We start from the raw sequence: 11,765 nt of genomic DNA on the forward strand, positions 1-11,765 counted from the left end.
CAGACAGGCCAAGCTGGCCTTGGGAACCCATCCGAATATTGCCGCCAAAAAACTTATCTCATTGAACAGGAAACAAATTCGACAGGTTATATAGATCATCACTGGTAATGCTAACCTAGCGAAACACCTACACAACTGTGGCTATACAGATTCACCTATTTGTCCTGCGTGTGGAGAAGACGACGAAACTCCACTCCTCTATGTGGGACGATGTCCCACCTTCTCTATCCCGAGAAGGAACTACTTCGGTGATCTTCAGGTGACACTAAGTGAAGTTGTTAATGCTCCCTGCATTTACAACCTGGTAAATTTTCTCAATTACACTAAACACCTAAATTCATGGTGAGTTTCAATTCTGCTTTAACTTGAACTTTCATGCATTACTATCTAATAACTTCATGTTGAGTTCTCAGCCATATCCCTGAGACCTTCTCTGCTCCTTTTCTAAAAGGGCACCGCAGACAGGCGCAGCCTCAAATTTTCTGACATGGCTTTACCGGTTGCGGTTCTCCATAATCTCCCATATACAGAGATTCAATATAATGTGGTAATAGATACCATAACTCTTGTCCCCGGAGCAGCCACCAAACTCTGGGTATTTCCACAGAATAATATTTTTCTTCATTCTCACATGACCCACAACTCATGTTGAACCACTTGGTGTTAGAGCAATGGGCAAAATTTGCCTAGGCTTTTCCCCTATGGGACGCCAAATGATGATGATGTGTATAGTGGACCGATGATTGTCCGAAGAGTTCTTGAATTGACAACATTACTCAAGGAAGGCGGAATAGGAGAAAACAGGGCTCTGGGGCCCATGTTGTTTGGCTTTATTTTTTGCACCATAAATGCACTGCAAACAACCATGGCTATTTATTAAACATACCCGTTTAAAATTGATTAAATTGACAAGAGTTCCCCTTCTGTGGTGTGTGACAGATGTGGTCATGCAGGGCCACACGCTTGAAGTAGTCCCGTATATAGAAAAAGTTAATATAGAAAAAGTTAATATAGAAAAAAAAAATTCTTTTTACAAAAATAGAACACTATAGCCATGTGTTCAACTATAGAAATGATAATGATTATTCAAAATGATACGACAAATAAACGAGAACCATTTGCAACTCCATAGCCCCACAGATCATTATCCCTACCAACCCCGCGTCTGGTAATGGTGGCCTTGGAATTTGCCTAATCCTGACGGTCTAGTAACATTTTATTTTTGACTTGAAATCTATTAACTTAAATAATAATGCAGTTATTATACATTGTTATTAAAACAATAGATGGATTAAGTGCAATCAATTTTTCAGCTATTTTTTGGGCCCTTAATACCTTAGTTTTTAGTTATTTGTAGTTATTTTTTTCTTTCCTAAAATTATAAATGTCTTTTTTTGTGCCTATTTTATTCATTTTTAGTGCCTTTTTGCCTGCCTATTTCGACCATCTTTAGTGCCTAAACTTCCAGACTCTAGTCATTACAAGCGAGGCAGACATACTTGATATTTTCTGATCAGAAATGTAATCAGATGCAATCAAATAATATAAATAAAGTGTTCATTGACCATAATTGATCTAGAACAGTATGGTGAATTGGGATCATAAATACGAGACATCACCAATTTTTGCTAATAATATAACCAATTGTAGGTAAAATTATCAAAAATTGGGAAAAATATGTGTGTGGAGAAGTTTCTTAAAAAGACATGCCATAAAAACAAAAGAAAGAGTGACAAAAAATGAATCGTTGTAATTGAGAGCGTTGCGATTTCTTCGACATTGTGAGCAACATTCATAAAAATTCATGGGAATCAGTCATTCTGCCAAGAATTGTTGTTATAGCCAAATTATCATTAAAACTGTGTTCGTTATAAATAAGTCTGGGAAAAAGAAATTCAGAAAATTAAAATAAAATACAGTGGATCCGCTTATAACATTTTTCAAAAAACCACCATGAGGAAACGTAAGCGGGAAAATGCTTTTAACGGTAAATTTCAATCAGAATTACCTAGATCTTTAAAATTAGTTGCATCAAGCGGGAAAAAAGTTATAACCGGGATCAACTGTAAACGAAAATTCATTCGATAAAAAAGGGTGGGAGGAGGGAAAAAACTGATGACAACATGGAAACACGTTTACATACACCATTTTATCGTACAATTTCACGAAAACTTTTGCTCTGCCACCAGATTTTTTGATGCGACCTTGAACCACTTGACCTTTGACTTTTTTTTTTTTCCCATCTACACGACACCATCGTACTGCCATCCCTCTTTTCCACAAAACGGTGCATGTAAACGGACCTTTACATACTAGAAACCAAGGCTGGTCAAGGTCACTGAATCTGCTTTTCAGTAAATGGATGAAGGAGGAGGCCCTCTTTTCCATTGTTGAAAACAAAGCCAATACCAGCTCTAATTTCTTTTCTATCTCTTCTGAGAAAATGGTTTATCCTTCTTTTTTTTTTTTTTGCTGCCTTCCTCCTTGCTACACACAGTTCAGACATTACAAGACACCACAAAAGGGTAAAACTGAAAGAGAATTGTTTTCTTTGAATTTTTTTAGTAAGAGATGGGTTGAAAATGTATAATGTTCAGAAAGAGCTATAGACATTTTTGACTATGTGAAATTTATATAGAACAGCAAGTCTCTTTGAGGTAAGCCTGAATTACCTTAGTGGAAATCAGGTGACAAGTCCCAGTTCTGTGCAAAGCTTTTGGTGAGCTGGTCTTGGCAGTACTTTCATAAGTATGTCTGCAATCATATCTTGACTCTGGACATATTCAAGGAGTATGTCCCCTTCTCTGATCTTGGATCTAATATGATGATGCCTTGCATCAATGTGTTTAGTGCGAGCACAGAATTTTGGGTTCTCTGCAGATTTTATTGCAGATTGATTGTCGCAATAAATCACAGTGGATTTCTGATGTCCTTTCAATTTCAGCTCACATATTATTCCTCTCAACCAGGCACATTCCTTAGCTGCTGAACTTAGAGACATATATTCTTCAGCTTTGGTCGAACTGAGAGCTACAGAGTGTTGCTGTTTTGACATCCAGGTGACAGCTCCTCCTGACATCATGAATGCATATCCAGATATGGACCTTCTGGTGTCCAAACAATTTCCCCAATCTGCATCAGCATATGCAGAAAGTTCAGAGTGATCAGCTTTATACATAATTTTCAAGGAAACAGTCGACTTGATGTATTGAAGAACACGCTTCAGTGCAGTCCAGTGAGCTTTCCCAGGATTGTTATTGAACTTGCTTAGATGACCAACAATAGCTATATCAGGCCTCGTTGAATATGCAGCGAAGATGAGAGAGTCAACCAATTCTCTGTAAGGTACATTGGACATCTCTTCCTTTTCAGATTCGGTCTTTGGTTCATCATTCTTGGATAGACTAAGACCAACCTCAAGAGGAGTGGCAACACCATGACAATCAGACATGCCAAAATGGACAAGAACATCCTTCAGATATTTTTTTTGATCAATGAAAATTTTTCTGTTCTTTCGGTCACGAGTGATCCTCATATTTAAACAATGGTTTACTTCACCAAGGTCTTTCATCTTAAACTTTTTGACAAGGGCAGTTTTGAGATCATCACTAGCAGATTTATCACTGAAAATTAGAATGTCATCCACATATATTCCCACAATGATTGTTTCCCCCCCTTCGATCTTGAAGTACACACAAGAATCATATTCGGACGCAGTGAACTCAAGGTCGAGAATAACATCATGTAGTAACATATACCATGAACGACTGACTTGCATCAAACCATAGACAGATTTCAAAAGACGACAAATGGATCCAGATGGAAGCTTGACATACAGGTCTTCATCCAACTTCGGATGGAGGAAGGCTGTCACAACATCCATGTGATGAACATCCCAGTCATATTTAGCAGCAAGGGCAAGCAAAAGTCTGATCGAGGTTGTTCGGTTGACCAGTAAAACGGTTTCATCATAATCAGGGACATAGCTTTGGGAGCATCTACAAGCAATCAACCGGGCTTTGTACCTTTCAATGGAACCATCAGCAGTCTGCTTAATCTTGAATACCCATTTCATGGAAATGGCTTTCTGACCTGGAGCAAGTTAAGCTGGAATCCATGTTTGAGCATGGCGATTTCAGTTCCTCGTCAATAGCTTTTTTCCAATGTTCAGCATCCTGGCTGTTCAGAGCTTCAGGTGTACATTCACACAATGAAGCTTGGAAGGATACAAAATCATCATTGAAAGTACAAATGTTCTGTTGTCATGTACGTCCAGGATAGTGATCAGATCTAATTGGAACATTTGGCAAAACGTCAGGTGTCCTCACAGTATGGGAAGGAGAAGACTGTTCTGAACTGCTTTCCAATGATGTTTCAGTCTCTAGAGAAGTCTCAGAGACAGTAATGGTTGAAAACTGTGTATCAGCTGCATTTTCAGGCGACGGAAATGGATCATGGCTCAGTGATTTTCCTCCATTTTCCTCCTCTCCATTTTGCCTAATGGTAACTGGTCTTCAAAAAACTTCACATCTCTAACAATTTGCACCTCCTCTGTTTTGGGGTTATAAATGCGATAACCATTTGGTTTCATTGCTGTAGACAAGAAGGATACCATCCCAAGCTTTAGGCTCCAGTTTCTTTCTTTTACACTGGGGTATATGAACCATGGCATCCAAAGATGCAATATGCTAGGTTTTTGTCCAGACCACAGTTCTTGGGGAGTGCAATTTTTCAGAGCTTGTGTAGGACATCAGTTGCGAATGTAGGTAGCTGTCAAGACAACCTCGTCCCAAAACACAATGTCCAAATTAGAGTTGAAAAGCATAGCACGAGCAGCTTCCATCAAAGTGCGGTTGAGGCATTCAGCTACTCCATTCTGCTCGGGTGTATGTGGCACAGTTCGCTGATGCAATATTCCAGCATCTTTCAGAAAATTTTCCATTTTTCCAGAGACATATTCGCCACCATTGTCAGAACGTAAGGCTTTGATTTTTCTTTCCATATGATTTTCACAAATGTCTTGAATTCAACAAATTTGTCAAAAACTTGATCTTTAGACTTCAGGAAGTATACAAAGCATTTTCGGGAGAAATCATCAATAAAAGTAAGAAAATAACGAGCTCCACCTTTTGATGAGATTTGCATGGGGCCACAGAGATCTGAGTGAACAAGTTCCAGAAGATTTCCTGCACGTGTCTCGCTTGGTTTTGGAAAGGATTGGCGGTGTGATTTTGCATGAACACAACCATTACAATCCTAAAAATCAGACTTTAAATCACATTTGAAATAAAGTGATTTTTGCAGCTCTCTTAGGGAACGAAAATTAAGGTGATTCAGTCTGTTGTATTATCACTTTATTTAAATCAAGAAAAACATTGCATACACAAACACACAGAGCATATACATTGTTTGTCAGTTCCCCTTCCCATCCGGACGGCTTTGACTACCCAATTCTTTGGCTGGTGGTGATGATGATTATTACACATCTCCCCCCTCTTTTTTTTCTTATAGTTTGAGCCTATTAGGGGGGGCGAACCATCCTCCCACTTCTAGTGACATAAGGTACCTTGACAGTTGAGGTTTCACTCGAATTCGATGGAGTTGCTGCAGGACAGTGTTCTAATGAAGGAAAGTCCAATTCTTCTTTCTCTGGGTGGAAATTTGGTGATGGGATTAGATGTCTCCTATTTCTTCTATAGATGTTATTTCCCGACTTAATCAGATATCTTTTTTAATACTACACCAGTAGCTCTTCTGTCAGTTATCCATACTTCTTCTCCTTCCTGTAATTTCTTTAGATCTCTCGCACAATGTCTTTGGTTGTAGTTTTGGCACTGTCTTTCAACTCCCCTTTCTTCCTTGACCTCGATGGTTTTTCTATCCACTGCTTGTGGTTGCAACTGACCTTTAGCTATTGGCAAAGTTGTTTTAATTCTTCTACCCATCAACAACTCTGCTGGACTGAATCCGTTTCCTAGGGGAGTTGCTCGATATGCCATCAAAGCAATGTATGGATCTTCAGACTTCTTAATCAGCATTTTAACTGTTTTAACTGCTGACTCAACCAGTCCATTACTTTGAGGAAACTTTGGGCTACTAGAAATGTGTGTGAATCCATACCTTTTAAAAAATGTTTGAAATTCCAATGTTCGCACCGGATCAAATTGAGGCCCATTGTCTGATCGAACAATATCTGGAATGCCATGTCGAGCGAATATGGACTTGCAATGGTTTATGATTTCAGCAGTTGTCAGTCTATCAAGTTTTGCCATTTCAGGAAAACAAGAATAGTAGTCAGCTAAAAGAAAATACCATGAATTCTTGTACTTGAACAAGTCCATGCCAATCATCTCCCATGGTCTCTCAGTAAATGGTGTTGGAATGAGAGGTTGGTGCCTGTTCTTAGATTCTTGGATACATGCTGTGCAATTTTTTACCTTTTCTTCTATTTCTTTACTTATTCCAGGCCAATAAACAGAACATCTGGCTCTAGCTCTGCATTTTGTAATTCCAAGATGACCTTCGTGAATCTGATTTAGAACTTCCCTTTGATGTGATCGAGGAATGATGATTCTACAGCCTCTCATCAGTATCCCATCCTGAATGGAGATTTCATAACGATGTTGCCAGAAAGGTAGACAACAGGAATCGACATCTTTCTTTGCAGGCCATCCCGTCATTGTATATGATGAAAGTTTCTGACAAACTTCGTCAGCAAGTTGTGCTTCTTGTAGTTCTTCCAGTCTTTTCGATGAAGCTGGTAGAGTCTCTTTAACCATTTGAACATATGCATCTATTTCGTCTTCCAATTCATTTGTCTTGTTTGGATACACTTGAGGACTCCTGGATAAAGCATCTGCTGCATACAGTTCCTTTCCTGGAATGTGAACTATGTCATAAGAGTATCGCATCATCCTTAATTTGATCCTTTGTAGCCTTGGTGACAAGTCGTCCAAATGTTTTCTGGAGAAGATAGGAATCAGAGGTTTATGATCACTCTCTATCTTGAAATGAGTTCCTGTTAGGTAATCCTTAAATTTCTCACAACCCCATGCAATAGCTAAGGCTTCCTTTTCGATTTGGGCGTATCGAGTCTCAGCTGTGGTTAAAGTTCTGGAACCATAGGCAATAACACCAATCTGACCATCATCTTGCTTTTGGCGTAAGGTGGCTCCCAAGCCATATGAAGATGCATCGACAGTAACTATGGATTCCTGGTTGGGATTGAAGATTTTCAAAACAGGATCAGATGACAGTATCTCCTTCCATTTGAGAAAAGCATTTTGCTGAGGCATATCCCAGATAAAATCTATTTTGTTACTGAGAAGCATAGTTAGAGGAGAAAGCATTTCTGCATAATTTGGAACAAAACGAGCCAAGTAATTTGCCATGGCCAACATCTGTTTCAGTTCCTTCTTATTTGTTGGTGACTTATATTCCTTGATAGCAATGATTTTCTCATCATCTGGATGAATTCCTTGGCTATCAATAATGTGACCAAGAAATTTAATTTTGCTCATTGAGAAGATACATTTTTCTTTGTTCAAAGTCAAATGAACATCCTTCAGTTTCTGGCAAACTTCTCTCAATCTCACATCATGTTCTTCTTGAGTAGACCCCCCACACTAGTATGTCATCCATGTGACAAACTGTTCCACTTGTGTTTTCCAGAATTTGTATCATTCTTCTTTGGAAATGTTCTGGAGCGGAAGAGATTCCAAAGGGTAGTCTAAGAAATCTGAATCTTCCAAACGGAGTAATAAATGTTGTGAGATAAGATGATTTTTCATCCAATGGGATTTGCCAGAATCCTGAATTTGCATCCAGTTTTGAGAACACTTTAGCACCAGATAACAGATTCAGTGTGTATTCCACTTTGGGTAAGGGATGTAATTCCCGTAGAACATTTTTATTCAGCTCGATCAGATCCACACAAATTCTCACCTTTCCATCACTTTTGGGCACTATGACAAAAGGAGAGCACCACTCTGTTGGCTCGGTGACTGGAGTTATGACTTTTTGTTCGACCATCCTTTTTATCTCGATTTCTGTCTTCTTCAAAAGAGGTATGGGTACTCGTCTTGGCGATGTTACTGCACATGGAATGGCATCAGGCTTGAGTTGTATGGAATAGCATTCCTTCATGTGTCCAAGTCCTTCAAACAGTTCAGGAAACTCTTTTTTCGGATCTATTGCAGTATTCCATTGAACAACACTGATATTGGGTCCTGAACCAAAGGATATCAAAGCTGGTTTCCCAAGAAGACAGTTTTTCAAGCTATCGATGACATAGATTTCTTCTGTGCATTTCTTGTTTACATAGCTCAGAGGTGCTTCGAACATGCCCAGCACTTTTAACGGAGTGTTATCTGGACCACAGAGAGTTCTATCAGCTGGTTTCAAATTCAATTTCTGAAACATCTTGTGATACAAAGTTGTAGGTATTACTGTATGATCTGAACCGCTATCTAGTCGAAATTTCAATTTCTTATTCACAATATTGACAAAAACTGTCCAATCCTGGTTTGTGTTGTCTTGAATATGACCCAAGAACGAAATTTTTGAATGCTGGTTTGGTTTCATTGCTAAACAAACGTTTCCGAAATGTCCCAGTTTCGAACATTTAAAACATTTGGCATCTCTAGCTGGACATAATCTTCTCTCATGTTTCTGCTTGCCACACCATTTGCATGTCTCCGAATGTTGGGAATCTGAAAAGTTCTTGCTCTTTGGTTTATTTTTCACACCAGACTTTTGATATTGAAAGTGATCAAATTTTCTTGAAGACATTGCATGTATAGGAACATTGGTTTCCGTTTCATTGAGTTTATGTTGTTGCTGCTTGATTGATTCACTAAGCCTAACTTGTTCTACCGCTTTTGTTACACACGTTTGTTGAACTGTGCTCGTTCAAAAATTGTATTATTTTTAACAATGAAATGATCACTAAACTTCTTCACAACAAATTCATAGTTTCCCCTTTCAGTGTCAGCCAACTTGAAAGAAGTGTAAATGTCCTCGGCTTGTTCACCCATAATATAAATCAGTGAGTTTACCTGCTCTTCTCCCATCTTGGTGGAGAGCCCAGAAGCTATACGGAATCTCTGGAAGCGAGTTATCCATCTTGACCAGTTTGCAGGTGTTGAAAATGTAAAATTGTCCGGCTGGTTCATCTGCATTGCTGGAATGGCAAAAGGAAAGTGCACTGGATCAGTCATGTTTACTTTTCAGATTGAAAGTTCCTGGCAAGTACTGATTTTCATCTACTTGATGTGTATCAGAACATTTTTTTTCTCTGCTGCTACTTTGTTGTCATGGCCTTTTACCGCTGCCACCATGTTGTATTATCACTTTATTTAAATCAAGAAAAACATTACATACACAAACACACAGAGCATATACATTGTTTTGTCAGTTCCCCTTCCCATCCGGACGGCTTTGACTACCCAATTCTTTGGCTGGTGGTGATGATGATTATTACACAGTAGTCTCTATGACTACTGATGGCACCAGCTGTAATTTTGTGACAACCAAAAAATATGGAGCCATAATATGGAACATGAAACCATATTTCAAGCATTTATTTATTCGCAGCATTGTTCATACATTATATTTATTCCCCTCGTGTTTATGCATCATATTCCCAGCATAGTGTTTATACATCATGTTTATTTGCATCTTATTTACATCATGTTTATTTGCATCTTATTTACATCATGTTTATTTGCATCTTATTTACATCATGTTTATTTGCATCTTATTTACATCATGTTTATTTGCATCTTATTTACATCATGTTTATTTGCATCTTATTTACATCATGTTTATTTGCATCTTATTTACATCATGTTTATTTGCATCTTATTTACATCATGTTTATTTGCATCTTATTTACATCGTGTTTATACATCAATTATTTTCATCATATATCATCAAAACTATTGAATAAACAATTTGATGTTTGTTTGACTTTTGAAAATTTTTGAGTTGAATTTTGAACGGATGATTATTTGTGAAATAAATGTTGGTGCCACATGCACACAATATCTAATAAAGTGTTTTTCACTGTGTTTGCTTTATTATATCACTCTTGAGGTTTTATATTTCATAAGTATTCAAAGTTAACTTAATCTGTGAAGGTTTTAATTCAACTTCCCATTCAACTTTTTAACCAATACAAACTAATTAACAGTATCCACTTAAAATAATTTAACATTGTGATTGGAAATATGTGTAACAAAAAAAGGCACTATTAACACTAAGGCACCTAAAAACATTATTGTAAATTAAGATTTTTAACTTTTGAAAAATTATTTCTTTCAGACATTATGAATTTTCATCAATTTGTTCTAGAATTCTTTGATTAATTCCGAAATTATTTTTTCATTAATTCTAGAATTAATCGTCTTTCATAGTTTTCATCCACTTTCTGAAGATACTCGGCATACCACGACAAAAAGCTCCGCGGACAAAATGTCAGTGTGCGATTACGAACTCGCCAAATTACGAAGCGCGTAAGATAACTGCCAATCATGGCAGCTTTGCTGATATAAGTCACGTGATATACTCTGTGCACCTGTTCGGAAGAGGGCGTGAATGGGCTTTCGCCCTCTACCACGACCACCTAGGTTATATAGGAGGTCGTGCCTCTACTTATATTTCTTCTTGATGCTTTCAAGCCGGTTTATTTTTATCGCGAGGTAAAATCAGACGCTATTTGGGGATTGGTCAGTTTTCTCCCCTTTTTTTTCTATTCACTCTCTTGGAAAAAAAAGAAAACTTCTGGGGGGGGGGGTCATATATCACACACATTTGGTTTGGAGGGAGCGCTTCAGATTTTTTTTTCACTTTTGGCGCTCTCTCTTTTCGATTCCCATTGTGCTTAACCCAGTCTATAATAATTTAAAAGTTTGACGATTGTTGTGGTGGCATTTTACGGATAAATTCCCCCCCCCCCCGTCATTCTTTTAGACGTGAATACTTTTCAAAATTTTACTGGGACTACGAGGTAGCATATTTCGCAAATTTCCGCCCATCCCATTGCGCTTTTTGCATGGAAAACTACACTATGTGCAACTAGGAGGGAAGCGGGGGGGGGTCTGGTTTCCCGGGCGTAGTATCAGAAGGGGCGCAAATTTCATCTTTTCAATTGTCCCTGAATAGCTTTTAATAAGAAACGTACTGCCATGGGACATAGGCACCAGAACATAGCGGGGGGGGGCCTATTTCTCCCCCCCCAATAAATTTTGTGTTGGGGGCTGAGAACCCCCTTCCCCAGTTAATGAATAAATAATGCGGGGCACTGCATCCTTTTACATACGGGCTCGTCACGGTACGACTGGCAACTTTCAACCCTCTCAATGTTTTTTCATGCCCACGCCTTTGCCCTGGACTGCAAAATGTAAAGGGTGGCAATTTCTGTCGGAAACTGGAAAACCACTATAAAATCATAAGTTATACAGTGGCGGATTACCGCACAGGCGCATGAGGCGCGCGCCTGGAGCCTCGGCAGAGCGGGGGGCCTCCAAATAGTTGTGTGCTTCATCCTACATATGAATTTACATGCGCATCAACAAATCTCTTGAACTAAGTACAGTATCTGCTCTACCTTTTTTTTTTTTTAACCGCAATTTTTTTTTTTTTTAATGTATACTGTACCTATAAGAGTTATGGAAGAAAAACGGGAACTGAAAGAAAAGAACAATTTACAAGACGCAGCTCTCAAGGGCCAGTTCTTCCCCGACAAAGAAAGAAGAGACATTGTA

This window comes from Pholcus phalangioides, unplaced genomic scaffold (assembly GCF_987345545.1).
Source record: "Pholcus phalangioides strain wild (caught in Gottingen) unplaced genomic scaffold, Ppha-v1.0 ptg000015l_1, whole genome shotgun sequence".
In the NCBI taxonomy this organism is placed as follows: domain Eukaryota; kingdom Metazoa; phylum Arthropoda; class Arachnida; order Araneae; family Pholcidae; genus Pholcus; species Pholcus phalangioides.